The sequence below is a fragment of the Chroicocephalus ridibundus genome, chromosome 1, assembly GCF_963924245.1.
Source record: "Chroicocephalus ridibundus chromosome 1, bChrRid1.1, whole genome shotgun sequence".
In the NCBI taxonomy this organism is placed as follows: Eukaryota; Metazoa; Chordata; class Aves; order Charadriiformes; family Laridae; genus Chroicocephalus; species Chroicocephalus ridibundus.
Genome location: NC_086284.1, coordinates 86,373,057 through 86,400,423, shown reverse-complemented (window position 1 = coordinate 86,400,423; position 27,367 = coordinate 86,373,057). Strand labels below are relative to the sequence as shown.

Sequence of the window (27,367 nt, the reverse complement as noted above, 5' to 3'; positions counted from 1 at the left end):
AGTGACGAGTGGTGCTCCCCAGGGGTCAGTACTGGGTCCAGTCCTCTTCAATATACTCATCGATGACCTGGATGAGGGGATAGAGTGCACCCTCAGCAAGTTTGCTGATGACACAAAGCTGGGGGGGTGGTGGCTGACACACCAGAAGGCTGTGCCGCCATACAGAGAGACCTGGACAGGTTGGAGATTTGGGCAGAAAGGAACCTTATGAAATTCAACAAGGGCAAGTGTAGGGTGCTGCACCTGGGGAGGAATAACCCCATGCACCAGTACAGGTTGGGGGCTGACTTGCTAGAGAGCAGCTCGGTGGAAAGAGACCTGGGAGTCCTGGTGGAGAACAGGATGACCATGAGCCACCAATGTGCCCTCGTGGCCAAGGCGGCCAATGGCATCCTGGGGTGTACCAAGAAGAGTGTGGCCAGCAGGTCGAGGGAGGTCATCCTCCCCCTCTACTCTGCCTTGGTGAGGCCACATCTGGAGTACTGTGTCCAGTTCTGGGCTCACCAGTTCAAGAGGGACAGGGAACTGCTGGAGAGGGTACAGCAGAGGGCTACCAAGATGATGAGGGGACTGGAACACCTCTCTTATGAAGAAAGGCTGAGGGATTTGGGTCTCTTCAGTCTGGAAAAGAGATGACTGAGGGGGGACCTTATCGATGCTTGTAAATACTTAAAGGGTGGGAGTCAGGAGGATGGGGACAAGCTCTTCTCAGTGGTACCCAGCGACAGGACAAGAGGTAATGGGCACGAACTGGAACACAGCAAATTCCATCTCAACATGAGGAAAAAATTCTTTACTTTGAGGGTGGCAGAGCACTGGCACAGGCTGCCCAGGGAGGTGGTGGAGTCTCCGTCTCTGGAGACATTCCAAACCCGCCTGGACGCGTTCCTGTGTAACCTGCTGTGGGTGACCCTGCTCTGGCAGGGGGGTTGGACTAGATGATCTCCAGAGGTCCCTTCCAGCCCCTACCATTCTGTGACTCTATAAAACCCCATCACCCCCCAGATGTAAAGGGAAGCCCTGATTAGTTTTCCTGAAAATACAGCTAGGTTAGCAATGGCCCCTGGCTGGCGAGGTGCATCACCTACATGCAGGACAACAGTAGAGCTGTGCCGGTTCTTCATAGGTAAGCACTGCTCTCCGGAAAACCCCATTCGTGGATCCTTCCCAAGCTACAACAGCATAACAGAAACTATTCCCATGTCACATGTATAAACAAACAGCACCAATGAAAAGCCTCTTTTTTCTAATTTACTTTTATATATGTATACCTATATATACACACAGAGTGGCAAAATGTCAGCTAAAAAAAATTACTGAAAAAACAAATGTTTTGGAATGGTAATTCTTACTAATCAAAGAAAAATATCTTCAAGCAAACTCTTTCTTCTCTGGATGGGGCTTCTGCTTTGACTGAATGAGCTCTGGCTTCCTTCTCTTCCTGGGAGTTTCAGAGATGCATGGCTTAATTCCTTGATCACAAGATTCCTTGATCACAAGCAGCTTGCTTTTCTCTTACTGCTTGATGAAAAGGGAGATTGATTCTCTGTACGAGGACAGCTTAAATTAACCTGCAGCATTCATTTGCCATTCCCTTTCCTCTACACATATTTTTTTCTGAAATCACTCTGGCCTTTATTTATTTATTTAATTATTTTATTCCCCTCCTTTGTTGCTGGCCTTACTTCTTTTATTTTCCAGTGGGAACGCAGGGCACTTGGCATGTGTCCGAGATGGATGGTGCGTGATTAGAAATAGGAGTGTGCCGAGGAGGAAGAAGCAGGTGGAGGGGAACTCCTTGGAGGAGAGCTGCGCCCCAGCCGGGATGCGGGACGGAGACAAGCACATCACATCCCCCTCGGTGGATGGCACGATGCAGACCCCAGTGTTGCAGAGGGCTCACCGCTGCCATAGGGAGCAACACTATCCACTGTAGGGTCCCGCTGCACCAGTGGGTCCCCCGACAGCAGCCTACCAGGGTCCCATGGCAGAAGCTGACACCAGAGGTGAATGCCTGCGGCGTGGACAAGCTGCCAGGACAGCCCATCACAGCACCAGCACTGGTCTGGGAGAGCCAGGCAGCGCACCGGTACCGCTTCTGAACTCCAAAGCAGGTACTGGTTTCACAGAATGGTAGGGGTTGGAAAGGACCTTCGGAGATCACCTGGTCCAAGCCCCCTGGCAAAGCAGGGTCACCTAGAGCAAGTTGGATAGGAACCCATTCAGACGGGTTTTGATATCTGCAGAGAAGGAGACTCCACCACCTCTCTGGGCAGCCTGTTCCAGTGCTCTGCCACCCTCAAAGTAAAGAATTTTTTCCTCATGTTGAGATGGAATTTCCTGTGCCCTTGTTTGTGCCCATTGCCCCTTGTCCTGTCCCCGGGCACCACTGAAAAGAGTCTGGCCCCATCCTCCTGACACCCACCCTTTAGATATTTATAAGCATTGATGAGATCCCCTCTCAGTCTTCTCTTCTCCAGGCTAAACAGACCCAGGTTTCTCAGCTTTTCCTCATAAGAGAGGAGGTGCTCCAGTCCCTTGATCATCTTCAGTTCCTTCCCCTCGTCCCTGGATGCTCCTAATTCACTCAATCGTGCTGCCCACATCTCCCACTCCTACATTTGGACAAAGCCCTTAACAACATGCTTTAACTTTTGGTCAGCCCTGAATTGCTCAAGCAATTGGACTAGATGATCATTGTGGGTCCCTTCCAACTGAAACAGTCTATTGTGTTCTAACCAAGCTGAAATTTAACCTGGGGCCATGGCCCTAGTTTGTTAGGGGAGAGCATCGTTAAACAAAGGCCAGGGCTAAGTAGGGACATTGGCAAAAGCCAGGCACCCGCCTGCACCCAGGCCCTCCCATGGCGGGTGTGGGTGCTCCCCTCCGGCGTGACACACCGACAGTGCCCAGGATGGCAGCCGCTGCCGTGCAAATGTGGCACACAATATTCCATGGTGTACTGGATGCCCTTGAGGGATTTTTCTCCCCTTGGGCTCCTTCCTTGCCATGGCACCCGACACCACTGGCACGGAACAACAGCATCACCGTGATCTGCATGACCAGCTGCTGGCAAGAGGAAACACCGAGCAACTGGTACTTTCACACAGGGATGTGTGATGCTATCGCCTTCCTGAAAAGATGCTGACAGTTAATTTTCCATAGCTTTTTCTCTGCTTTGAAACATTAAGGTGGTTGAATGCTGTAAATGCTCTGCTTGCTCCTGATATGGAAACATAAACATCTTATTCTGATCAAGCAGGCTAAAAGTTTTTATCAAGGATACACAGTCTCTCAAAAACACGGTGTTGTTTCTCAAGCACACTTACAGCCAACCAACCTGAAACTCTCTGTGTAGTTTTGCTCTTCAGTGGTAACAACAGAAAAATATTTTGTAGGCACGAGCTCATCCATGTTATTTTTATTATCTCTTCTTAATGGCCCACGGCAATAAATGCAAGCTGGTAGAGCAGCCAAATTTATTACATTATTAATTATAGGTATTCACATAGATTAATTGCAGGTAGAGGCATTTACTTTTATCAGGTTCCCCGCAGAGTTAGAGGGAAGGGATTTGGGTTCCCTTCCAGACAGCATTTCACACTACCTGCACCAGGACCCTGCTTAGAGCTGCCAGCAGGAGCAGCCCCTCTCTCCAGCAGCCACTGAGGTAGGTGGCAGATTAGACTTTATCCAAAATTAATTCCTCCGAACACGCTGCCTGCTTAAATTTCCACAGCAGCTTAAACTGAATACTGCATTATTTTTTTGTTTCCCGGTTTTACCTTTTGCAGGGTGAGTGCACATAGCCTCCTGATGGGCAGATTACATTTAGTGATAGGCAATACTGAAGTTAAGCTGGTTTGCGCAACACACTATTAAGAGTCTCCAAGATCCACCTAAATTAAAGGCATTGTATAGGAATGCAATGCAATACTTTTTTCAAGCTGAAACTAGACATGCTCTAATAAAACAGAGAGTACTTTGGAAGTAAGTTATATAAAAATATCCCCTGAAAGACAAGGGAGACATCAGTTCTGCTTTGATTCAATGGATGTTTAAAAACAAATTCTTTCTATCCTTTCCTGGTGTCAGTTTGGGTTGCATACTTTTCAGCAAGCTAGCAAGGAAAGAACTGATATTTTCTATTTGTGCACTGATAAGCAAACACACATGTAAATCAAAACAACTTGCATACCTTGACACTTCAAGGGATTTTATTACAGAACTATTGACAGTCAACTTTTGTTGCAATTTTTTTTTTTTTTAATTCTTCAGCAGAAAACTGTAATCCTCCAGTGACAGCCAAATATTGAAGAAAAGTTTAATGAAGAACATGTTGGAAATAATTTTTCATGGTGGCAGGTTACACATGTTGCTTGCCAACGCTAACCTCAGGATGGTACACAGAACTAGGCAAAACCTGATCTATTCAGTGGTTTGTGAGACAAGAACACAACGTTGAGTGGACTGAGTTTAAATTTACTGCAAGGTGTAACTGCTTATATGAAACAATTTCACAGGTCATTTGCCAATTAAGGAAAAATGTTCATTTCACATACATGTGAAAACATTTCTCGGAGAAGGATGGAAAGCTCTAGTGTCTAATCTCATGTTCGTTCTCAGTCAGTCCTGGAAGAGAACCTCCCAGTTCAATGAGATTTCAGCAGGCAGCCTTCAAACGCACGTTCTATACACGAATCGCGCCACCTTCCCTAGCAAGCAGCCATATCAAGGAGAGAAAGAGCAAGACCTAGATGTCTGCCCACGCTTCTGACAGGCCAGAAGTTTTTCCACGCTTGTAGAAATACATACCTTTTTTTAAAAAAAAAAAATAAAAAAATCTCCAACTAACCAACATTAAAATTTAAAACATAGCTACGAGCTGTTCTGAAGAGTGGCTGTTTTAAATTACCATTCTCCATGCAAACTTCTAATAGGAAAGCTTTACATCTTAGAGATGCTGGAACGCAAAGCAGATTTTTGTATTTATTATCCACTCGCTGCTCGGCTCTATTGGCTGACAGCGAGTGTTATTTTTGTAATTGCTCCTTGAAGACATCCCACATGAAGCAGCTTTTCCCAGCACAACCTGACATTGTTCCAGCTCTCCCCAGTTCTCTCCAAAGAAGTTTCCACTGCAGTCTCCAAGAGCACTGACCCCTCAAACACCCAGGGCAGGTCTCATTTAGATTGCAAGAGCTAAACTTCAGGAACTGAACATGAGCCTAGAGCTGAAGTTTGTTTTCCACAAGTAGAAAGAGAGGTAAAATCAAAAACAACTATTCCATAATCCTATAGATGGGCTGAGATGACCATCCTGCCGCCTCAAAGGAAAGGTTTTCAGCTGTAAGGCAAAAGGCAGAGTTGGGATTTTCATTTTTTCTTTTAGCCATTAACGCTGCTACAGCATCCTGCCGGCGCACAGTTTTTGTCTGTTTTGCCCCCACCTGTTGCCACCTGCCACGTAGATGGCCACTGCCTGTCATTTGTGGGCAAACCCAGCCCAAAGGCACTCAGATCTCCGTGTGGGCTGTGAGACTCTGTGAGGAACGCGTAAGCTGAAACCATATTCATCTCGTTTGGAAAGAAAAAGAAAAATGAGCATCACTGGCTCCTACGTTAAAGGAAATGTTCTCATTGCACCTTCCATCTCAGCCCAACCCCCAGAAAGCACTTTTATTTTTTTTTTTTTTTTAAGCTTGTCCTTGCTCATGCTATAATGAGGTACAAAGATTTTCCAGTTCATCCGCTGCCTCCGTGTTTTAAGGAACACATTGAAAAGCTTCTGCTGGTCGTCGATGCACCCCCAGCCCAGCGCTCGCCACAGCTCAGTCCTCAGCCCCGCAGCAACCCCAGGCTCCCGTCCGGATCAACCACCCTCTTATAACTGTTTGAAAGGCAAATATTTGCAGCAGTGGCTTATCAACAGCTTATCTCAAAATTGTGTCACGCATCTGACCTGCTTTACCCTCTTTTTTTTTAAAATTTGTTCTGACAGAGTCTTTGATCTGCTTGTTACAGACGAGTTTTGCTACATTCTTAAACAGGTATTTCTGAATGGGTGGTTGTTCAGATACCTGTAACACTACCTGGAGCCCGGGGCTACGTATCTACCTCTTAATTATTTAAAGTGAAGTAAGAAACACCACATCCCGGATCCAGGAGGATTGCTGCCTGGGAAGGCAACAGGAGGGGGAATATGCCGGAGCAGTTACGTACCCAGCTGTACAGAGGAACAGGCTCTGCTATGGATTAGGTTCTCCAGCTCTGCTCCTTCATATCAGTGCTATTTCTGTAACTATTTATTTTATTCTGTCCTCTTGTCTTTCAAAGACGGATGTTTTATCTGGTTAAGACTTTTTTTTAAACATCACCTGAAATGCTTACTAAAAGTTAGTTATTCTGAGCAAGCATGGTTCCAACACCCAAAACAAAAGGAATTTAAAAAGGCTTAGTTTATGGTACATGAGACAACACAGACATAGTGCATTTTTAAAGACCTAACTACAGAATCACAGAACGATAGGGGTTGGAAGGGACCTCTGGAGATCATCTAGTCCAACCCCCCAGCCAAAGCAGGGTCACCTACAAAACCTTCTCACCATTTAAGTGCTGCATGATAATCACTTTACATTAAGCCACCCCATAATTTTAAGTTGCAAGGCAAGCTACTGATAAACTGCCAAAGCTTAGCAACATCAGTCAACACAGGGGTAAAAGCAGCAGAGATCAACCACCTCTGTTCAGCAAAAACCTGCCGACAGCATGGCCAAGGGCTTCCCCAAACTCCCTCCTCCTGGCACGACCCAGAACCCACCACATCTGCGTGTGCCGGTGCCCCATGTGCCACCGCACCTCGGCACACCCAGGGGGAACTTCAAGGACAGGGAAATACTCTTCCAGCAGCTCCAAGCAGAATGTTTTGTACCAAGAGAGAGAGAACTACAAGGGTTACAATTCAGGGCACACTTGTGCACGCACACATGTGTATGGCCATGGATAGGGTTGCATGGAAAAAACCACTAAAAACCACTTTCAAACAACTCTACGTCGCACGTGGAAGCCTAACAGCAGAAGTATTTTATACACTAGAAGAAGTCGGTTCCTGAGCAGGGGTTAAACACAACAAAAAAACCCAAACGCAACTGCTTTCCATCAGTAAAGAGTCTCGTGAGCGGGCAGGGCAAGAGCAGGGCGGTCACACGGGGTCAGCTCAAGGGTCGGTCAAGTCCCCTCTCTTCTACCTGACCATTCTGCAGACGCCTACAGAAACTCAAGCACGTGAATCACGCAGTACTTCTCTTCAAGTAGGAAGGACTGGCAATGCCAGCATACCCCAAGTTACAAAAAATATCGATCCGAATTGCACAGCTACCAGGAGGTGTGAGTCAGCACTGTTAATCAAAAGACTTCCATTATTAAGGCGTGTTGGCTAGAAAAACTCTGCCAGGGAATAAAGGCTGCTGATGCATGCTAATATTTTTAAGCGTTGAAGCATACCTGAAAGGAATCCCAACCTTTTGTCTTCAATATACAAACGGTAATCTTTTATCTGCATGTGACCTGGAAAAGGTGGACACGTTCACCTAACGTCAATCTTATTGGGAGGTTTAAGAATCGCCATTCCTGACAAATATCTGGAAATCTCCACGCCAAGTAAAATATTTTCACGACAGCAGCGCCTACAGAATTAGGTCAGAGGTTGTTATGTACATTTGCTGATACTTCATTCCGTCTTTCCTTTGAAAGGAAAGCCTAGCATCATCTTCACTAAAACACACGCCTTCAGGAGTGTATAAAATCCTCTAGGGGTGAAAGAGATGAAGCAAACCCTTTTCAAAATCTTACTTTTTCTTCTTTTTCTTCTTACTATTTGGAAAATGAGTGCTCAGAGAACAGCATTCATCCACCTAAAATTGTTCTAGCTGTGTTTCATATTCACTAGTTTGTATCAAATTCATATAAAAAAATACCTGGGTCAATAAATACAGCTTGTGCCAATAAATTTGTATAGGATTATGAGTGAAATTTCAATAAAGCTTATTACACTTGGAACATGAAAATAAAAAGCCTGAAAACGGGTTACTCCAGGTTTAATAACTCGGCATAAGGATACCAACAAGCAGTACGGATTTTTATAAAAGTACGAGTCTACTTATTCACCGAACTGCTTCACATTCTTTGTAGGTAATCAGTTCCTCAGCATCTGGATATGGAAACACAGATATTCAGCAGGTCACCCTTTGAAATGCCTTGCCAAAATCACTGTTAAGATCTGAAATCCCATGGAAATCTGGAGAGCACACAGAATTGGGTTATGGATGCTTTATCTGCTTTTCAAATCTTATTGTAGAAGCAAGGGAGTAAGCGTAAGTAAAATGGCAAGTACAGAGCTGTCACACTGCCCCATCCAAACAAGTAAATTGCAGGAAGCTTCCACAGGGCTTATTCCAATTTCTTCTGTAGCAAGTCTCTGTCAAGAGCATTTCATTCCCTTGGACGCAAGATGTGAGTTCCATAAAGCCCATCCTAAAGATGGCTAATACTCTACATTTTATACATTCCAAATACGCTGCTTTAAAGGCACTAGTCATTCCAAGGATTTCTGTTCATTTTCCTCCTCACCTCTTCTCTTCCAACAAACGCATCTAGGGACATAATACAGAGAAGGTCCAGGACGCGAGAGAAGAAAACCCAGACCCTCCAACTCCTGCCCGCTCAGCAGAGACACTGTCCTGAACCCCTTTACCCACAAGCAACGGGCACTGCAGGAGGAGCCCCATGGGGGAAGGATAACACTAGTCACGCTGGAATTTGGCCAAGGCTGGCGCTGGGCCAACCGAAATACACATCCGTTCCTAAGACTTTCATTTTCTGGAGGCTGAACTGAAAATAGTATCTAAACTTTACTACTAGTGAGAGTGAATGGAGCGTTCCTCTTACACTCAAAGTGGAAACGCCATGTTTTCCACAGGAGCTGCACCGGCACCCCGTGGGAACGAAAGTACAGGGCGATCACAGGAACATTAAAGAACAACACTATTTTTTTATCAAGGACAGATTTTAGAGAAAAGTAGTATATCCTCGTGTTTTTAGCATTTTAGACCACTTCAGCCACCAAGCTGTTAATTATTTCAAGGAATACTTTACACAAGCAGCATTTCCATTAGCGTATTTTCATCTTGAGAGTACATTTTCACTGACTTAAAATAATGACACTCACTCACAAGCTCAAGTTCATTATTTAGAATTACATTTATTGTGAGCTCCAATGCATTTTAATATGCTTGTTTTTTAAAATACATTCAACATACTGTATATATATATATACACAAAATTGAAATGAAATGTAACTCAAAGCTCAACCTCAACAAGAATTACTTTCCCGAAAGAGTGGTCAGGCACTGGAACAGCCTGCCCAGGGAGGTGGTTGAGTCACCATCCCTAGAAGTACTTAAGAAACGTCTAGATGTGCCACTTCAGGGCATGCTCTAGTTGGCAGAGATTGTAGGTTTGTTTGGGGGTTTTTTGTTGTTTTTTTTTGTTGTTGTTGTTTTTTGTTTTCTTGTGTGTGTAAGGTTGGACTCGATGATTTCAAAGGTCCTTTCCAACCATGAAGATTCTAAAATTCTAAAATTAATCAAACCTTTGTAGGAAAGGTTTCTGCAGTCTGTTCAAGCCTTTTTTATAAAAGGAAGAATGGTCTCTCCATTGCTGCAGTTCAGATACGGATTAAAACACATAGCCCAAGTGTGAGTTTTAAAAATACTGAAGTTTTTTAAAAAAAATAATAGTTTGAAACCACTGAAATTTTTATAACAGAGCATGAAGCCACTTATAATGTGGGACTCCTCAAGCCTGCATTTGAATGAATCTTGCAGTTTGTTATTCATACAGAGAATCCTTATCCTACCTTTTAGTCAAATTTCAGTCTCTTAACAGCACGCCATGGACTGAGAAATCAATGATTTTTTTGGAATAAAGAGTCTCCTCTGGTTTGGACTGAAGTAATTTTGTTTGTTGAAGTCAAAATTCAGTTTGAGTATTACTTATACAAAAGAAATGTGTATTACAGAAAAATCCACTTCATTTTTACATATCCTGAAGTGTTGTTAGACAGGATTTACCTTACCCTCTGAAGAAGCTAACACCAATTCTTTGTTGCGACTTACTCTTCAATAAAGAGCTGACTTTCAAAGCTCAGCAGTACAATTCCGTTTTGTTCTCATGTTAAAACATCATCATAAAAAGCTTCGGTGTAAGCAATGCAGTTTGTGAAAACACCTTCCCATCACCCATAAAGGAGCTTGCCAATCCCACCCAAGTCACAAAAAGTTAACTTGAAATGGCTGAAAACGTGACAACCTTTGAGCTTAGCAGTAAGGAGATAACATCTCCTGTGGATACATCACAATGTTTTATGAATAGACAATCAAAATATCTTCTCAAATTCAGAAACTCTTTTAGCACGTAAGGAAAAACAATGGAAACAACTGCTAGATAAATGCTGAAGTCAAAGTACAATGAGGAAAACAGGCAAGAAGACCATTCCACAATCTCCTTTTTGAATTTATAAAAATTAACTGCTGTCAGAACTTTCTTGTGATACTGCCACCGATATGCTCAAGACAAGGCTATCCAAAATACGGACATTTTCAGTTAAATCTTTATTTTCTCATTTGATGGCAATGTTCAAAGACTTCATTCTGTCCAAGTACACTGCATTGTTAAGGGTACATCCTGGAAAATAAAGCTATTTTAACTTGCTGTCACCATCGAGAGGTCCACAGGACTGCCTACAGACAGTACCGCAGCATGGTTCTGCAGCCGCTACAACAGCTGCCTTATTATTTCCACATTTCTCCGCAACTACGACAAGTAAATACTTCAGGAGTTTCACTCTCAGATGCTGTGCCAGGAGAACTTTACAATCTGTTCCATTTGTAGGCGTTGTCGCAGCTGAAAGCATACCAAGAGTAAAAACCTCATGGCAATTACTGTTATCTTTACATATCCAGGCAAAAAAACATTTCTCCACTTATTTTGGAAGGCGAACAGCCTTTTCCTCTCAGTAAGTGCACTTCTACTTATCGACGGGATGCAACCCCTCTGGCCACCATCGCAGTCCTGATATGGCCAGATGCACATCTCAGACAAATTAGATGTAAATAAATTCTTCATAGAACCATAGAATCACCTAGGTTGGAAGGGACCTTTCAGATCATTGAGTCCAGCCACCAACCTAACTCTGACAACAACCATCACTAAACCCTATCTCTAAGCACCATGTCTACCCGCCTTTTAAATACCTCCAGGGATGGTGACTCCACCACTTCCCTGGGCAGCCTGTTCCAATGCTGATAACCCTTTCAGTGTCAAAGTTTTTTACGAATATCCAGTCTAAACCTCCCCTGGCACAACCTGAGGCCGTTTCCTCTTGTCCTATCACCTGTCACTTGGGAGAAGAGACCGACCCCCACCTCGCTACAACCTCTTTTCAGGTAGTTGTGGAGAGCAATAAGGTCTCCCCTCAGCCCCCTTTTCTCCAGGCCAAACAACCCCAGCTCCCTCGGCCGCTCCCCACAAGACTTGTTCTCCAGACCCCTCACCAGCTTTGTTGCCCTTCTCTGGACCCGCTCCAGCACCTCAATGTCTTTTTTGTGTTGAGGGGCCCAGAACTGGACACAGTTCATCTTGTATCAGAATCAAACAAGGCACCTCGCCTTCCCCCTGCATGGGGCCAAGACACTCAGATGCTGAGCCCCACAGGTCATGGTTTATCTCATTGTACCCCTGTGGGATCAAATCAGTTGTAGATGACAAGAAACCGAACACAGATGCTACCTGAAGTTGACTAGAAAGGTTATAGAAAAACACCTAACGTTTACATTTTTACATTTCAGTGATGGCTCAGATCATTACAGTACAAGGCCTGCTAGGAAATTCAGAATCTTTTGGCTTTGAAGTTTCTGTGTAAACACGAATTTCTGCTGTTTGAGATCTAGTACAGAGGATTTTACCCCAAATAATGAGGCGGTCTGGGAAACTAAAAAGCCATAGGCAGAGACGGCTCAGAGGCAGTCCGTTTGGCCACTGGGAGAGGCAGTAACCAAAACCCTCCTCTCGGCCATCATTGGTATTTTACCCTCTTTTGGCCAAGCTCTTTCAGCCACAAGCAGCAGCAGCAGCTCCGACTGGCTCCTGTGTGTTGAGCCATCCTTCAGGGTTCCTCCCACACACTCTTACAAAATCCTTGTCCAAGGCTCAGAAGATGCCCACCTCTTCCTGCTCCGAAGCCCTTCCTTCCACACCACCCCAGGCAGCTCAGGGGACCACGCGCAGCGCAGTACCCAAACGCACCCACCCGGCCATAGACCTTCCCCCTCCACGCAGTCGTGCACCAGGGTAAGGGTTTTCGGAGAAGTCTGGAAAGCCCCTGCCTTGGAGACACACAGACAAAGGGTTAAAGCAAATGCTGCTCAGCTTTGCTCTAAAATAACACGTGATGAATTGATACAGCTCTCCCTTGGCTTTTGGGACAAATCCTTTAAAATGCAGGAGAGGTAACCACTTTGAACAATCAGTGAAAGAAAGAAGAGCCATCTTTAAAAATAAGCAGAGGTAGTGACCCTAAACTGAGCCAAAATTTGAATTTTCTGCAGCCGCGCTGGGCTCTGGATAAGTTGCATTATGGCCATTAGCTACTCACAGGATCCACAGGCCGCCCTGCCAAAAACCTGCTCGGCATTGCCACGGCTGGTTCCAGGGAAGGTGGGTGGCCCTGGGCCAGGGCAGGGGGACGGGCAGGCTCCCGGAGCAGCTCCCAGTGCTCCCACACATGGGGCATTCCCAGGGCATGCACCTGGGAAAACATTCCCGGACTCCACCAAAATTCAGTGACCCAAACCCACCCAGTGACTGGTACGTAGCAGCGCTGGCCAAAAAAATACAGCAGCAAAGTTACGAACTGCAGGTTTCTGGATTTCTCTGCAGAAAGGCTGGCACGTGGATCAAAGCAGGACGGCCTCTCCCATACAAGACTCGCTTCACAGCAAGATTTTTCTACAAGAGAAAACTCAAGTTAATCCCTCTGGATCTATTTGTTTTCAGCAGGCCTTGGTTCCAATAAAGAAAAATAAGAATAAAGCTTTTCTTATGCATTGATGTCTAATATATAAATTATATCATTCCCCTTTTACAACCATATTTTTTAACTCTGGCCAGTGCAATATAGATGAGTGCTTCAACATTCAGTTCAGCAACATCTTTATGCTTGTTTCAATTAGCCTTTCCTCCCTAATCTTTAATTGCTTAAAACAACTGTAAGACCTAAATATAGTAATATGCAAAAATAAATAATACACGACTTCAGAATCACAGCTGTCTTACAAAATCTTCCATAGCACTACACAAATGGATTATTATCCAGCATTAACTTTTATCAACATGGGTTTAAGGATTCATCAAGCTAGTTAGCAAAACTACTCTCACTTTTTTTTTTAAATCCAAAACCACTTACAAAATCAAATTCTGTACATTAAAAAAAAGGAGACCAAAAGTCATACTAAGTGCTTTAAATTATGTCTTTTCCAAAGTCCCAGAGGGAGCAATTGATGAAGCTTGTTTTCCAAGTCTTGGTAGCAGAGTAAAGATTTATGCAATTTAAAATTAATTGACACGTTATTAGGAGCATTGCACTCAACTGAAATGGGCGTAATTCACTGACAGAGAGGTAAGTTTGGAGTGAAATGCTGTAAAAGGATTTTCTAACCACCAGATCTGTGTCAATTTGTGTGGAACAGCTGAGGCTGGTTCACTCTGGAAAGACAAAAGTCGGTAACAGCACAGCCCATTTCTCACCTATCCCAGATATCGCATCATCCGTCACGCACCGCTGCCGCAGTGATTTCTGCTCAACCTCTCTCCCCTGTCCTTAGATAAAGATAATGCCAGCGTAATTGGCGCTTGCGAGAGAGACTGTCAAAAGGTGCTTTGGACTTCTAAGACTTCAATCAAATACAGAAAGCATCCTTATAACAGCCTTTTCTCCATACAGGGTACCTGCTGCGCCACACCAGGGAACCGCACAGCTGAGGGGAGCAGCCCAACGGCTGAGATTTGCAATAAGTGTGCAAATCCCCATTTCGTTTCTAAGCCCTTGGCACTTTCCGCAAACATTTATGGCTCAAAAGAGCAAATAAATAGGGAAGAACTTAACACAGATGATTTATTTGACTCCAAAGAGATGGCTAAAATGGGGAGTGATCCGTGGCTGGTATTGCATGCTGATTTTCAGGTCTCCAAAGGCAGTAATGATCACTGCAGGAGACATATACTACTATCTGCAGAGCAAGAAGGCAACGTCCAATAAAATCTCAGTGATTTTCTTCTAGTAAAAACCACACACACACTGATTTTAAAGGAAGACTTTCAAGGTTTTCTACACAAAATACTACAACTGTTTCAAAAATAATCCCTATGTCTGTGCTTCCTCCTCTTACACGTTCACAAATAACATTTTGCCATTTTTGCACCAAGCAAATGAAGCTTCCATCCCTGACTTTCATTTCCACAGGCACATTTTATAAGGATATGAGCACACCTATTTGTCATCCAGGTCCCATTTCACACAAGGTACACGAGCTAGCGTTTATCTTTAAGCCTGGAAGAAACCCTCCGGCAATCAAACAGGACCATTCACAAACCGCACATCACCCGTGTTTGGATAATGTCCTAAAACGGGGCCATAAATCTGTGTTTGCCTTAGAAAGACAGCTCCGCACTTCCCTTCATAAAGCCTGCTGTGTTGCATACTCTATATTCACAATCTCCTCCAATAATGGCAATATTAAGCAATTATTCTGCGTTGGTCCATCGTTCAAGGAAAGGGAGCTCGGTAGAGATGCACTGGGAAAGAGGAGTCGGATACCGGTCCCACTCACAGCTCTCAGCACCGCGGCGCCTGCAGGAGAAGCTCACAACGTATTTGAAATGCTAAATCATTCAGAGTTTGTCATTTCTTTGGTCTTAATGCAACAACTAACAACACGCTTATCTTAATATACCTCCATTATTAGGACAAAACACCGCGGCAGGCAAGGTATTTAAAAAAAAAAATCATTTGCGAGGCTTTCATGACTCTTTCACAGGACTTTCTGGAGTTAATCTAGAAAAACAAAAAGACATCTGTACACACATTACTACATATTAGAATAAAAGGGATTTGTAAAAGCTTGTCACATGCGGCTTTTCGAAATATCTGTTCATTTTTGGCATTACTTTGCTTCAGTATTGAAAATAAAGCCTATGCACCAGGACAGTGAATGAACCATTCAGCAATCATTTTTCCTTTCAATTGCTTTATTTTCTTTTTTGTTCTTTAACATTGACAAGTTTTATAATTAGGCAGAAGTCTTTAGGCGAATTATTGCTTAAAGTAAATGAAAGCTGGATACCAAAACCCGAGCTTGTGTTGCATGCCAATTCGTGTCTTAAAGGCAGCAGCCTCTTTTCCTCCTCCCAGCCCTCTGCCTTATACTTTGCACAATTTCTGCACTAAATGAACCCGGAGTCCTGCAGAGCAAATAGTTTATCGTGCAATGAAACCCCACAACACGTTCACAAAAGGGGGCCAAAGTGCAGCAGCTTTAAAAAGAGCGAAACCACAGAAAACTTTTAATAAATTTATATTTTAGCAAGCACGTACTCTTTGTATGACTGAGCTAGAAATTCTTTTCTTCTATAAGAGCTGTACAATTCAAAAGATTTCTCTCTCAGAGATTCACATTAAACGGCCCTACGTGAATTCACGAGGGAACCTCATGGGCTGAAAACCCCCCAGTTTCTTCACTGCTTTGTTAGTTTGGAGCCTAACTGAGGACAAGCAAAAGCATTAGTGCTTAACAAACGTATACTCTTTCCCCTATTTTCCTTGCCTAAACCATGTAAACTCCTGAGAGTGCAGCAACCGCTTAAGCTTTTAATTCCCTCAGTGCTTTTGCACAGGAATCTGCTGGCTTAGTAGACTTACAACAACCACTTTGTTAAGCACGGAGAAGCAAGATAACAAGGGAAGTCCTATTCCTGACGCTCCCCTTCGCTCCAATCCCACCTAACAAATGTTGCTCTACCCACCTGCTGCTGCCCGGCAAGAATGCTGCTATAGAAAGTGCCTCAACTTGGGGTGTCTCAAGTTTTACTTTACAGCAGGAAGTCAAATTTCAGCTGTTATTGACTGCTTAAGAGAAAGCAAGTTTAAATATAACAGACAAATACAAATATTTCAATAAAACAGAAAACACATTACTGCTACATTTCTTCACTTGAAATCCTTCAACTGTGGCTTAGTTTTATTTTGCTGTTGAAACTAGGTCTTCAGTCAAAAAGCAGGACTGTTTTTTCCACGCACATTTGAATACTTAAAATAAATTCAGATTTCATTTCATCACTGGTTTTGGGGGTAGGCTGAGGGAGGGGAGGAAAGAGGGGAAGAACAGTTGAGGTAAGATAATTACCTTCTTTTTTTTTCCGGTTTGTTTCGGTTTTTTGGGTTTTTTTTGCCTTACAAGTTGCTGGGGCTTCTATAGGGGCAGGGGAGAAATGCCAGTTTTACATCCATGCTCCTGTATGACCCATCCGCCAAGCAACCAAAAAAGCGCCTCCATCAGTGACCTGCTTCTCACCACAGCTGCGGAGTCACTGCGAGTGACTCGTACGAGGAGGAGTTTTGTCTCTCTTCAACTCCTTAGCCCTACTAACTTTCTAAGAAAATTGTTCTCTAACGCACGTAGAAAGCATTTTCAGCCTCTAGAAACGACATTTGTTTCAAGCAGAAAAAAGCTCAATGCTTTTACCCACAAGCACTTTTTCTTTTGAAAACAAACCAGCGTATACATATTTCATAACATTATCTGAAAGACTCTCAGATTTGATAGAAAATGCTACATCAAGGTAAAATGCTTTTTAAAATAATCTGTGCTACGATGTTAGTTCTGAACTAAAACAACTTGCCTGCCCTAACTAGCAACAAGACAATTAAATACAGCAGTGTGCATTATACAATTTAAAAAAATGTAAAGTTCTCCATTCCCTGAAAAATTCCTGGTGAGTACAAATTGTTCAAATACTGGGGTGGGTGAGGGGGGCAGGACACAGGACCTTTTATCAACATGTATGGCGTGTACAAATAAACTCACTACAATTTCAAAACCATGTTTGGGATTGATGTTACAAATAATTCCAAATCTCTGACACTGTACATACGTTACTGGCACAAAGGAGGTAGGTACTACTGACAGATAAAATACAGCTTTGAAGAACTGTACGCCTGTAGATTCAGGTGATCTTCTTGAGGTACATACAAAACCAGGATGGTTTTACTTTTGACGAATGAAGACAAACTATGCCACTTTTACTCCCAAATAAACAGCAAGAAATACAAAAATCTACTGTTTATTTGTATCTTCCTATGCAAACAATCATGGGAAAATTGTGACAATTGCAAATATTCCATTAAATAGCAAAAGCTTGCAAAATGCCACAAAAATAATATGAACAGTTTGGGAACAACAATTTAAAAAAAAAATTTCAGAAAAATAACTTGATTTCTTAAAACAGCCATGCCCTTTTAGAAACCTATTTGTTTACCTGTTCGTTTCATTCCTCCAGATTCAGAAATATGGAAAACCTTTTGTTCACAATGAACAAGTCATGCAAAATGATCCAATTAAACTCCACTTTGTAATGGAATGTATCTGTATTCTGTACCTTTCTTTTTAATGTCACAATATTTGGGCACCATACCCTGGGCTCTCATTGTTTTTAAATCACTAAGAATTGCGTTCGTAATAATAATTCTTACAACACTCAAAATCTTTGGCTCCATACTTCAATGTCAAAAGGTATTAATTCAAACTGAAAGAATACAAAATCTCTTGTCCTTTTAAATAAGAAATTTTAATGAGGTACATAATTGTACTTATTGCACATCAAGAGTACAAATTGAATTCAGATTGCGTAAGAATACAAGATTTATTTTTCTCCAGCTTGCTAAAAAAGCTGGAGGCGTTTCCACGGAGTATTAACCTTAAAAAATCTTAACACTCCTCACAGGAAATTGATTTTCTACAAAAACTTTGGAAAGGATTTGACTTGGATTCCTGCATAAGATATTTACAGTCTGTTTGGGCCCAAACCTACAACACAGCCCACAGATGAGAGTGCAGCATATAAAAAAACAACACATTGAACAAGGTGGCATTGAATGAAACTTTGAGAATAAAAGTCCCATCGAAGCAGAATGGAAGGTAACAAAACAAACAATCCAACAGTTTAACATTTTTTCTAAGTCTCCTTATTAAGCATTCTGTAATGAAATTGTTTCCACCATAATTGCTGGTCATCTGTAAGTCTTGACAGACATGTAAGATGGCAACCATCCAATTTATCTTGTCCCCATGAGCTTTGTATGTGGCTCGTTTTTCAAGGAATGAATAAGAAACATTTCCCACTCAACAAGAGGTTTACTGTGAATTTGTTCCCTTAGAGAGGGGCTAGGTTTTTGGGTTTTTGTGGTTTATTTTTAACAGAGTGGTGCCAATATTATCAATGAGGCCCCTTTGAAAACTGGCCTCTGATAACAGGCCTTCTTTTCTGGTCCACAACCAAGGTTGGTTTCAGGGGCAAAGAGCGTATGTGACCACAAGAGGAAGCCGCTAGCAGCAGGAACCATGTCTTTAAAACTAGAATTTAACAGAAAGAAAAAAAAAAAACCAAAACCACTGGCAAACACGCCCACACCATGCAATACAATCCAGCATTTCAATGCATCTGTAGGAACTGTAACTTCAAGCCTGCTTTGGTAGAAACTAAGATGTTTTTATCAAGATCAAAATCTTCACAAATTCTTTATGTATTAGCCTGGTCAGGGGCAAGGGGATGGTCTTGGGGCAGGGAATGACCCCGGACACAATTCGCTGATGGACAGTGAAGAGACCTTTAAGATCATCAAGTCCAACCATTAACCCGGCACTGACAAGTTCACCACTAAACCATGTCCCTCAGCACTACATCTACATGTCTTTTAAATACCTCCAGGGATGGTGACTCCACCGCTTCCCTGGGCAGCCTGTTCCAATGCTCGACAACCCTTCCAATGAAGAAATTTTTCCTAATATCCATCCTAAACCTCCCCTGGCGCAACTTGAGGCTGTTTCCTCTTGTCCTATCGCCTGTTACTTGGGAGAAGAGACCAACCCCCACCTCTCTACAGCCTCCTTTCAGGTAGTTGTGGAGAGCGATAAGGTCTCCCCTCAGCCTCCTCTTCTCCAGGCTAAACAACCCCAGCTCCCTCAGCTGCTCCTCACAAGACTTGTTCTCCAGACCCCTCACCAGCTTCATTGCGACCCTGCAGTGGGTGGGTGGGTTTCGGCTGCCGTGGGGGTTGTGGTGGGCGGTGCCATGCAGGCCCAGGGTGGCAGGGTGAGCCAGGTGGCACAGCCCTGTCCATAGGGAGGACCTCCCGGGCCTCCCCCAGCAACGCAGCTCCCCTTGAAAAGGTACCGGTGTGCCTCAGGTGCAAGGAGGACCCCGCTCAGAGCCCACAGGAAAGCTGCAGGGAAATTCCCCCTTCCCTGAAGAATCATGCCCGTATGGCTTTTATTCTTACATTTGATGTGACCATTTGTACCCTTGTCTATCCTATCAGCAAGTGCTAGTTTCTTGGAAGAAAAGTTTTCCCTACTTTCATTTTCCCAAGGCTCACTGCAGAAATGTCCAAACGTGTAAATGACAGTTTGCAACTTTACACTAAAAGGAGGCATGATAGCAGTTGGCTTGAAAAGCGAGAGGAATAATCTGTTCTTCATATATATCCTCTGTAGACAGGCCATAAACAACATAGGGCTTAAAAAAAAAAAAAAAAACAAAAACACACCTCTTAAATCTACAGGTAAGGCAGCAGTGGAGTACGTTGCCTATAAATTACAGAGTTATCACCGGGGATTAACAAATTGCTCAGGAATGACACTGAAATGGGATTTTGCTGCAGAAAGGAGAGGGTGTCTAGGGATGGCCCAACGTCCTTTACACACCCATAGATAATCCAGATTCCTATAAAGAGGAGGCCGAGGTTTTCACAGCACACCAAATCTCCTCCCCAATACTTTTCATAGCCCATGAGCTTTGGCATCCCTTTGGTTTGAAAGAAGGGCAGAGGTGTCAGAGAGATGCATTTCCTGGCCACTGAGTTTCACAGGTCTGACCAGTACAGCTGACGCAGCTCAGCCCCTTCTCCGAGCTGACACAGTTGTTTCTGAACCAGTTAAAGTTTATGCAACCCATAGAAAAGTCCACGGAAAGTGCTACGCAGTGCTCATGCTGCCCTTGCCCTTTTCCTATGAAAAAGGCAGCTTGCAAGGCCAGGAGCAATGAAGGGATGGCACCACAGGGGCGGCTCTTAGGACTAGAGTGCTAAGTACTGTAAGACAAGACTGTGTCCACTGGTCCCTACCTCAGTCACTGTGTTATGAAAAAACTACAGAAGCATCCGTAATCTTGAGTGGCACCTAACATCTACAAAACCCTCAGATGTGCTTTTGATGATTAACCTTTCTTTTGTTCCCTGTTATGCCTTGGAAAATAAGAATGACAAACAAAGTCCCATGTCATCGTGCAGCCTCTCTTACCGATGATCAAACTCTCTTCCTTTTGTATATTAAAAAAAAAAAAAAAAAATATCAGTACCACTCCAGGTTGGTGCTTCTCCCCACCAGTTTCTTGCTCTGAACACAGCAGAGTCGGTAACAGAGCAAAGAGCGGACAAACACGCAGACCTAGCTGACTGGGGTAAAGGTGTGTGTGTCCCATTGCTCGTGTCCTGCTTCTCAGCAAAAGCTCAGTCCTGGTGTTTTCAGAACATGCACGAAGCTCTCTTTAGACGGGGCAAGCGGGTTAAACACATGCATATAGGACTCCACAGCTTTCCAAGAGAACTACAACATGGTTTGCCTTATAGCGTCTTTGACTAACACATTGCTGCAATGTGTAAAATTTAAAAACTTGTTCAACTTAAGCAAAGGCATATATATTGAGTAATATTGCCCAAAACCCTAGGTAAGAATGTTAACGATAATATATCGTCTCAGAAATTATTTTGCGTTCCCAGCAGTCTTTCAACCAAACCACGTCACAAACATTTTGTGTAGCTTGGGACCCCAAACACATTTACAAAGTCAAAAGGTACACGGTCAAGCAAAGTTTGGTTCCTAACTAGATATTGTTGAATAATTTTTTCCAAGATTTAGTATCAGCAGAAACACTTCTGCAGTGAGACGAACAGCGGTGTTTGTTATTTTAAAATTCCACTGGAAACAGTTGCACAGTTTTGGTACAAAGTATTTCCCTGCAAACATTTCTGTAATGAAAGTTTGAACACAGCCAAATTTTCCTTCCAAGCTGAGAAAAAACAGAGAGCAGAGACACGGCAAGAAATTAAGGAAAGTCTACTACTCATTTTTACTCATAATAAAAATTAATAGATTTTTATAAAGATAAATATGCATAAACAAAAACCTGAAAATACTTTCAAAAGGTGACACCATCCTCTTAATTAAGAATGGAATAGATAGGGAGATAATTAATAAGATATATCCACGGCAAGAGAAATACTTTGTATTAAAGCCTAACCTTGCTGTAAAGGGGGATCAGGGAGACGGGCTCTCCTGCACCACAAGCAGTGAAACCTCCCGGAGGGGAAACCACTGCTAAACGATCTAGACTTGTTAGACATGGCTGAAGAAATTAATGCCTCCTTTCGCAAACAAATGAGGACACAGCAAATGGCAACGAAGCTGGGCATTTAATTTAGAAGCGGCTATCAATTGCAACACGCTGAGCTGGCAACACCGTGTGTGAGGGGCTCTCCTGTTTGTTGTGCCAGGTATAACCCACCTGTTCATCTGAATCCCCAACATAAGTGAGACATCGCTCGGGGTGACAGGGACCCTGAGGCTAAGTACAATAAAAAAAAAAAAAAAAGGAAGGAAGGAATGGGCATGTTCTTTCCAGCTCCTGGGCAGATGGCAGTCACAAAGGTTGGAAACACTAGGAGAAAGTACTGGCACAAAAGGAGCTAAAATAGTGCCGGTACATTGTCTTCAGCTTCCCAAGGAGTTCGAGGGAATTTATAGGACAGAGAGGCAAACAGCTTCTAAGTCCCTGCAGCCATCAAGTTCGGGCTGCAGCTACCTGCTGGCACGCCGGTGCAGCCACCCTGCAAAGCACTGCAGGAGCAAGGGGCACAGGCAATTAAAACACAACGCCTGGCAAGCCCTCCGGGCACTATATTAAACCTCTCAACAGCAATGGCACATTTAATAGCCGTATAAATGAGAATCCACCTCCAGCGCATCAGTTTCGAAGCACTTCCAATTTTCTTAATGCCAGAAAACCAAGGAGGTGATGGGATTCAGCTCTAGTGTCAAGGAAATTTTCTCACAGTAATACATTTTTTGCAAGACGTACAATTAAAAAAAAAAAAAGCCCTAAGTAAAGCTGACAAAAAGAGCAAGAATGCATCCCTTCCGCTTCCCTTCCCACTATTTATTTATTTCCTGGCAGATGCAGAGAAACGCTGAACCAGCAGCTCTCTTGGCTGGTGGAAGTCACCAGCTGGGACGGAGGGGAACAAAGAGCAGCGCAGGTGGAGCTGCGTGGGAAGAGACGGGGAGGGGGGCAGAGAGGGGCACAAAAATAGCGACACAGAGCAGATACGGAGAGACTCGCCTCCCTCTTTTGCCCCTCCCCACTCACTGCCACAGAAACTTTAGGATGCTGTTCCACCACCATCTTTTATCTCATGCCCACGCCACTGTTTAATAACTACATCGGTTCTAATAACAAGTTGCTTTTCAGCAGCAAAACTGACAAATCCCAAATTTCTCCGGACTCTTGTCTTGAGGTGACATTCCCCTGCGGACTCCTTCATGTTCACCAGGGGTTGAGTTCACTCTGAGACCTTTCCCTCAACAGGAAAATTAACAGGGTTCTCTTTTACCAAATGACTTGGGTCTTCCACGTAACTCTTAGAAACTCTGCACAGTCTCTCAATTTTCTGTGAAGCTTTGTCAAAATAGTTAACAGGTTCAGAAGTCATTACTAGCCTGAACTAACAGCACTATTGCACAAGCCTCATTTCTTTCGAAAACCAGGCCAAAAGAAAACCCCAACCCATGACATGGGAAATTGGCAAATTTTAGATTACATTAACAAAGATGGAGCGGAATAAGCGGCAATAAAGGAGACCATCTCATTTTTGTGCTGAAACCACACAGCTTTGTAGGAAATGGCAAGACCTTTCAGGAACACAAGCTTGCGGTTAGCCGTATAATGATAACAAGACGACCATTAGTTGGTAGGTCATTCCCAGCAGGAGATGAAACTTTGCACTGCACAAAGAGCAGGGTGAGACATTAAGCAAGCCCCTAATGGAGAACCAGAGGAAGGATGCCTTCCCCCGTAGCGTCTTGAGTTCAGAAACTCAAATGTGTCTTCAGCCATTTGACCGTTTCATGGTTAATGAGACTGACGGGTGTTCACACAAGGATATAACTAGCTTTCATATTCTGCTTGCAACCTTGGTAATAAATGAACTACTCCTGCCATGAAGGAGTAAACTGAGCGTTCCCATTGCAAATAATTACTTCTAGCGTTACGCTGGTAGCAATTCTACCAAAGGGACCACAAGGAAAGGCAAACCCAACAAAGAAGGAAACGTATCATAACAAGGTATTAACAGCACAGACAGGCAAACTTCTAACAGAACAGAAACATTAGCAGCAAAGAAAACAGAAACATTATATATTTCACAGGACTGCAAAGTCATTTTAGGTTAAAATTCTTTTAAGCATTAAGTTTGGGAAGTGGTTCGCTATGGCAATGTGTATTAGCTTATGATTCAAACCCACCCTTACTTGGAACTACACAACTCCAATGAACTCCTTTGTTATAAAATTATAGCCCCGGTCATTTTACAGCAGTAGCGAACTGATTTTGAAATGGCTTAATGCTCTTCTACAAATGAAAATTGCTGTACAAAGTTGCTTGCGAGATGTGTTGTCTTGCAACAGCCATCAGGAAGCAAAGCAAAATTTCAAGTATTTAGAGTTGGCCCAAATAATTTCACCGCTCCAAACAAACTAAGTTCTTCTCTGTGCCGTGCAGAGTCACATACAAACCATGTCACTCAACCGGACCATACTGCAGAAGCGCTGTTCTGGGCAAATGCCAATTTGACCACAGGACAGTGCTACAGCTATCTATTTATTTATACTATATATTACCAGAATTCTCCATACGGAAGGGAATCAGGAACATGGAAAACTAGACAGCACTATTGATCCACTTCTTTAAATGTATTTCACATCTACAGCCCTTGGCACACTGCTCCTCTTCATTAAAATGTCAAACACTTGTATTTTGAAACTCATTAAAACCCTGAGCTTTTGAGACCCTTGAGTGACCAAGTTACTAGAAGGACGACTCAAGTATTACTGCGCCTGTCTCACTATTAATTTGGTTGTTACTAATACTTGCATTTAGATATTGCCAAATAATTTAAACTATACAGTGGGGGGAGGGGAAAAAAAAATTCACAAACTTATCCTCTACTTTTGCCCTTTTGGATGTTTTCCCTACTCGGAGATATTTACTTTAAGACCCGTCCTTCAGGATCTCAACAGAAGACCTTCACTCCAATTCCAGAGTGCCCTGTTCTGTTGCAGGCTTAAATTCAGTAGTTATACTAAAATAAGGTGCCTTGCTAGACTTGACTTAAAAGCTTTACCTCTAGCACACTTCCCTTGCAATCAAATATGCATGGTAAATAATGCAGTCTAAAACCAGCTAATGAGTATTTCCTAAGGACAAATATTTCTTTGGAGAATATCCTTCTCAAGGACAGCCCTGACTTAGATTAGATCAAATAAGAGAAATAATTAGTATAATTTGACTGGGAGGGGGACAGTGCGAGAAGGAAAATAAGGGACTGATAACTCGATGTAAATAACATTAAGACTTATTTTCCTGCCAACTGCAGCACTGCCCAGTGCTGCTCTTTCTCGTCCTGAAAAAGTATTTGACCCTGGGACCTGTCATGCTGTGAGATACCAGGTACCCTGCCTTCCTCTCCCAGCACTCAAAACACATTCTGACAGACACAACTTCCCAGCTGTATTGTTTTATAAGTATACTGTACCTCCCAAATAATAATTCAGTGCTGGTTTTAAAAAAGTCCACGGTTAAGCAAGGGTAGCAGCAGGTTACAATCAATACAAGTGCAAAACACCCTCCCTTAAGCATGCTATTTGTTCCAGTGGTGCACCTCCAGCACATGCCAGGTGTAGAAAACAGAAAGCTGAGGCTTGCTTCATTTCTAACGCTGGTGGCATCTCACGAGAAACTCAACCTAAAAACCAGATAAGATTTTGGCTTTGTAATATTTTTTGTTTGTTTTGGGGAGGTTTTGGGGGTGATTTATTTGTTTGGGGAGGGGTGCAAGCTCAGAGAGGTGGTGGAGGCCCCATCCCTGAAGACATTCAAGGCCAGGCTGGATGAAGCTCTGAGCAATCTGATCTAGTTAAAGATGTCCCTGCTTACTGCAGGGGGGTTGGACTAGATGGCCTTTAAATGTCCCTTCCAACCCAACACGTTCTATGATTCTACTATTGACAGGTTTTTCACGAGACTACTCAAGGCCTCTGTAGAAAGCTTCAGACATCAGCATAATACTAAACCTTACGTTATCCCTTTTTAAAGGTTAGCAGGTTCCAGCCTGTTTCACCTTCTATCTGCAGCAGACATTTGTATTTATATCACCATGGTATCTAAAGCATCTAATAAAAACCAGAAACAAACAGCCTCCTGGTTCCTGCCTTTTACTATTCAACAACACAGAACAGCAGTTAACAACGTAATTGGGATTTATTTATTTTTGCCTTCTGATCTTCTCCCAAACCAGACATCCCCCAGTACACACACTGGCTACCTGGCTGACTCTTCCAAGCCGCTTCTCCAGTCTCGTTCACAACCACTGCTTGTAACGAGATTCACTGCTGTCCTGTTCCCAGTTCCCTCATCCTCAGATAAGGTCTCCACTTGTCTCACATTCTTACAATGGGTAACTGGTTTTAGCCTGTCCGTTCTTTACACTTCCTACCAGAACCATAAGGGAATCCCATATAAGTACCAGAAGCACAAAAAGCTGCTGGGAGGCAGGAACTTCACAGTTACCAAATCCATAAAGGAACACGGTCAATAAGGTAGAAGTCAGCCCACCGTGACCTACAGAAACGTACTTTCACTTTGGAATAGCCTTGTATTCAGTTTCTTCCTCTTACTCTGTTTAAGAAGGGAATTACTGCATTTTGGGTCCAAAGGAAAATTTTCAGGACCCCTTTCTACCATTAACACTGAATTCAAAGTTGACGGAAGAGAAGAACAGATAACCAGGACATATGGGACATGTCCACATAGCTACATAGGAGAACATTCTTAACAGCTACAATTATCTAGCTCTTACACAACTTCCAACAATGACAGAAAAAACCTCATTCTTCAGAGATTTAAACATTTACTTCTCAGAATGAGAATCAATTATGGACAACTCTGGGTGGCAGATCGGACACTTGGTGTCTCACAGTCCTCATTCTGAAAGCAGCAGCAGAAAGTTCTTCAAGTTGCTAAAAATCACAGGAGTTAGTATCCAAGAAGTGACAAAAACACCACACATGGAAACCCTGACAAATCCTCCCCAGTTAGATGGCAGCCACCAGACCTAGTCATCTTGAAGTAGACTAACTGAAAATAGTGCAAAATACTGAGTTTCTTCCCCCCCCCCCCCCCCCCCCCCAAAAAAACCCAAAACCACAAAAAACAACACTCAGAATCCAATGAGCCTTTCAAATTTCTGCTAGGAAATGAAATACTTTGTTCCAGGCTGCCTTAATACAAAGGTACCGTAGAGTCCCGTGGAAGCTGTAGTTTTGATGTTTCACACCCGTGCAGCTACTCAGCAGATGACGTTTCTGAGGCACCACAGTCTCCCTTCTGAACAAGCTGCCTGGCCACCATCACCGCTACGTGTAACGTCAGAATTACTCTAACGAATGGAAAGGAACAAGGGATGATGTACACGAATGACATCTTTCCCAAAATTTATGCATTTAAGATGTCACAGTGCTTTAACACCTAAGCAGTGCAAAGCAAAGTGTTTTGATTTAGTTCAATAAATTACAGGTTTTTAAACATCTCCAAAGCAACATCTCCTGCGAACGTTTCTCAGTTAACTTTGTCTTAGAAAACCAGAAGA

The 27,367-nt window shown here is 43.2% G+C and overlaps 1 protein-coding gene across 1 annotated transcript in view; it reads right to left on the bottom strand.

Annotated features, from left to right (window-relative positions):
* REPS2 (RALBP1 associated Eps domain containing 2) overlaps positions 1–27,367 on the bottom strand; it is a 107,644-nt gene that overhangs the window by 70,638 nt on the left and 9,639 nt on the right. The gene's annotated exons all lie outside the window — the stretch shown is intronic.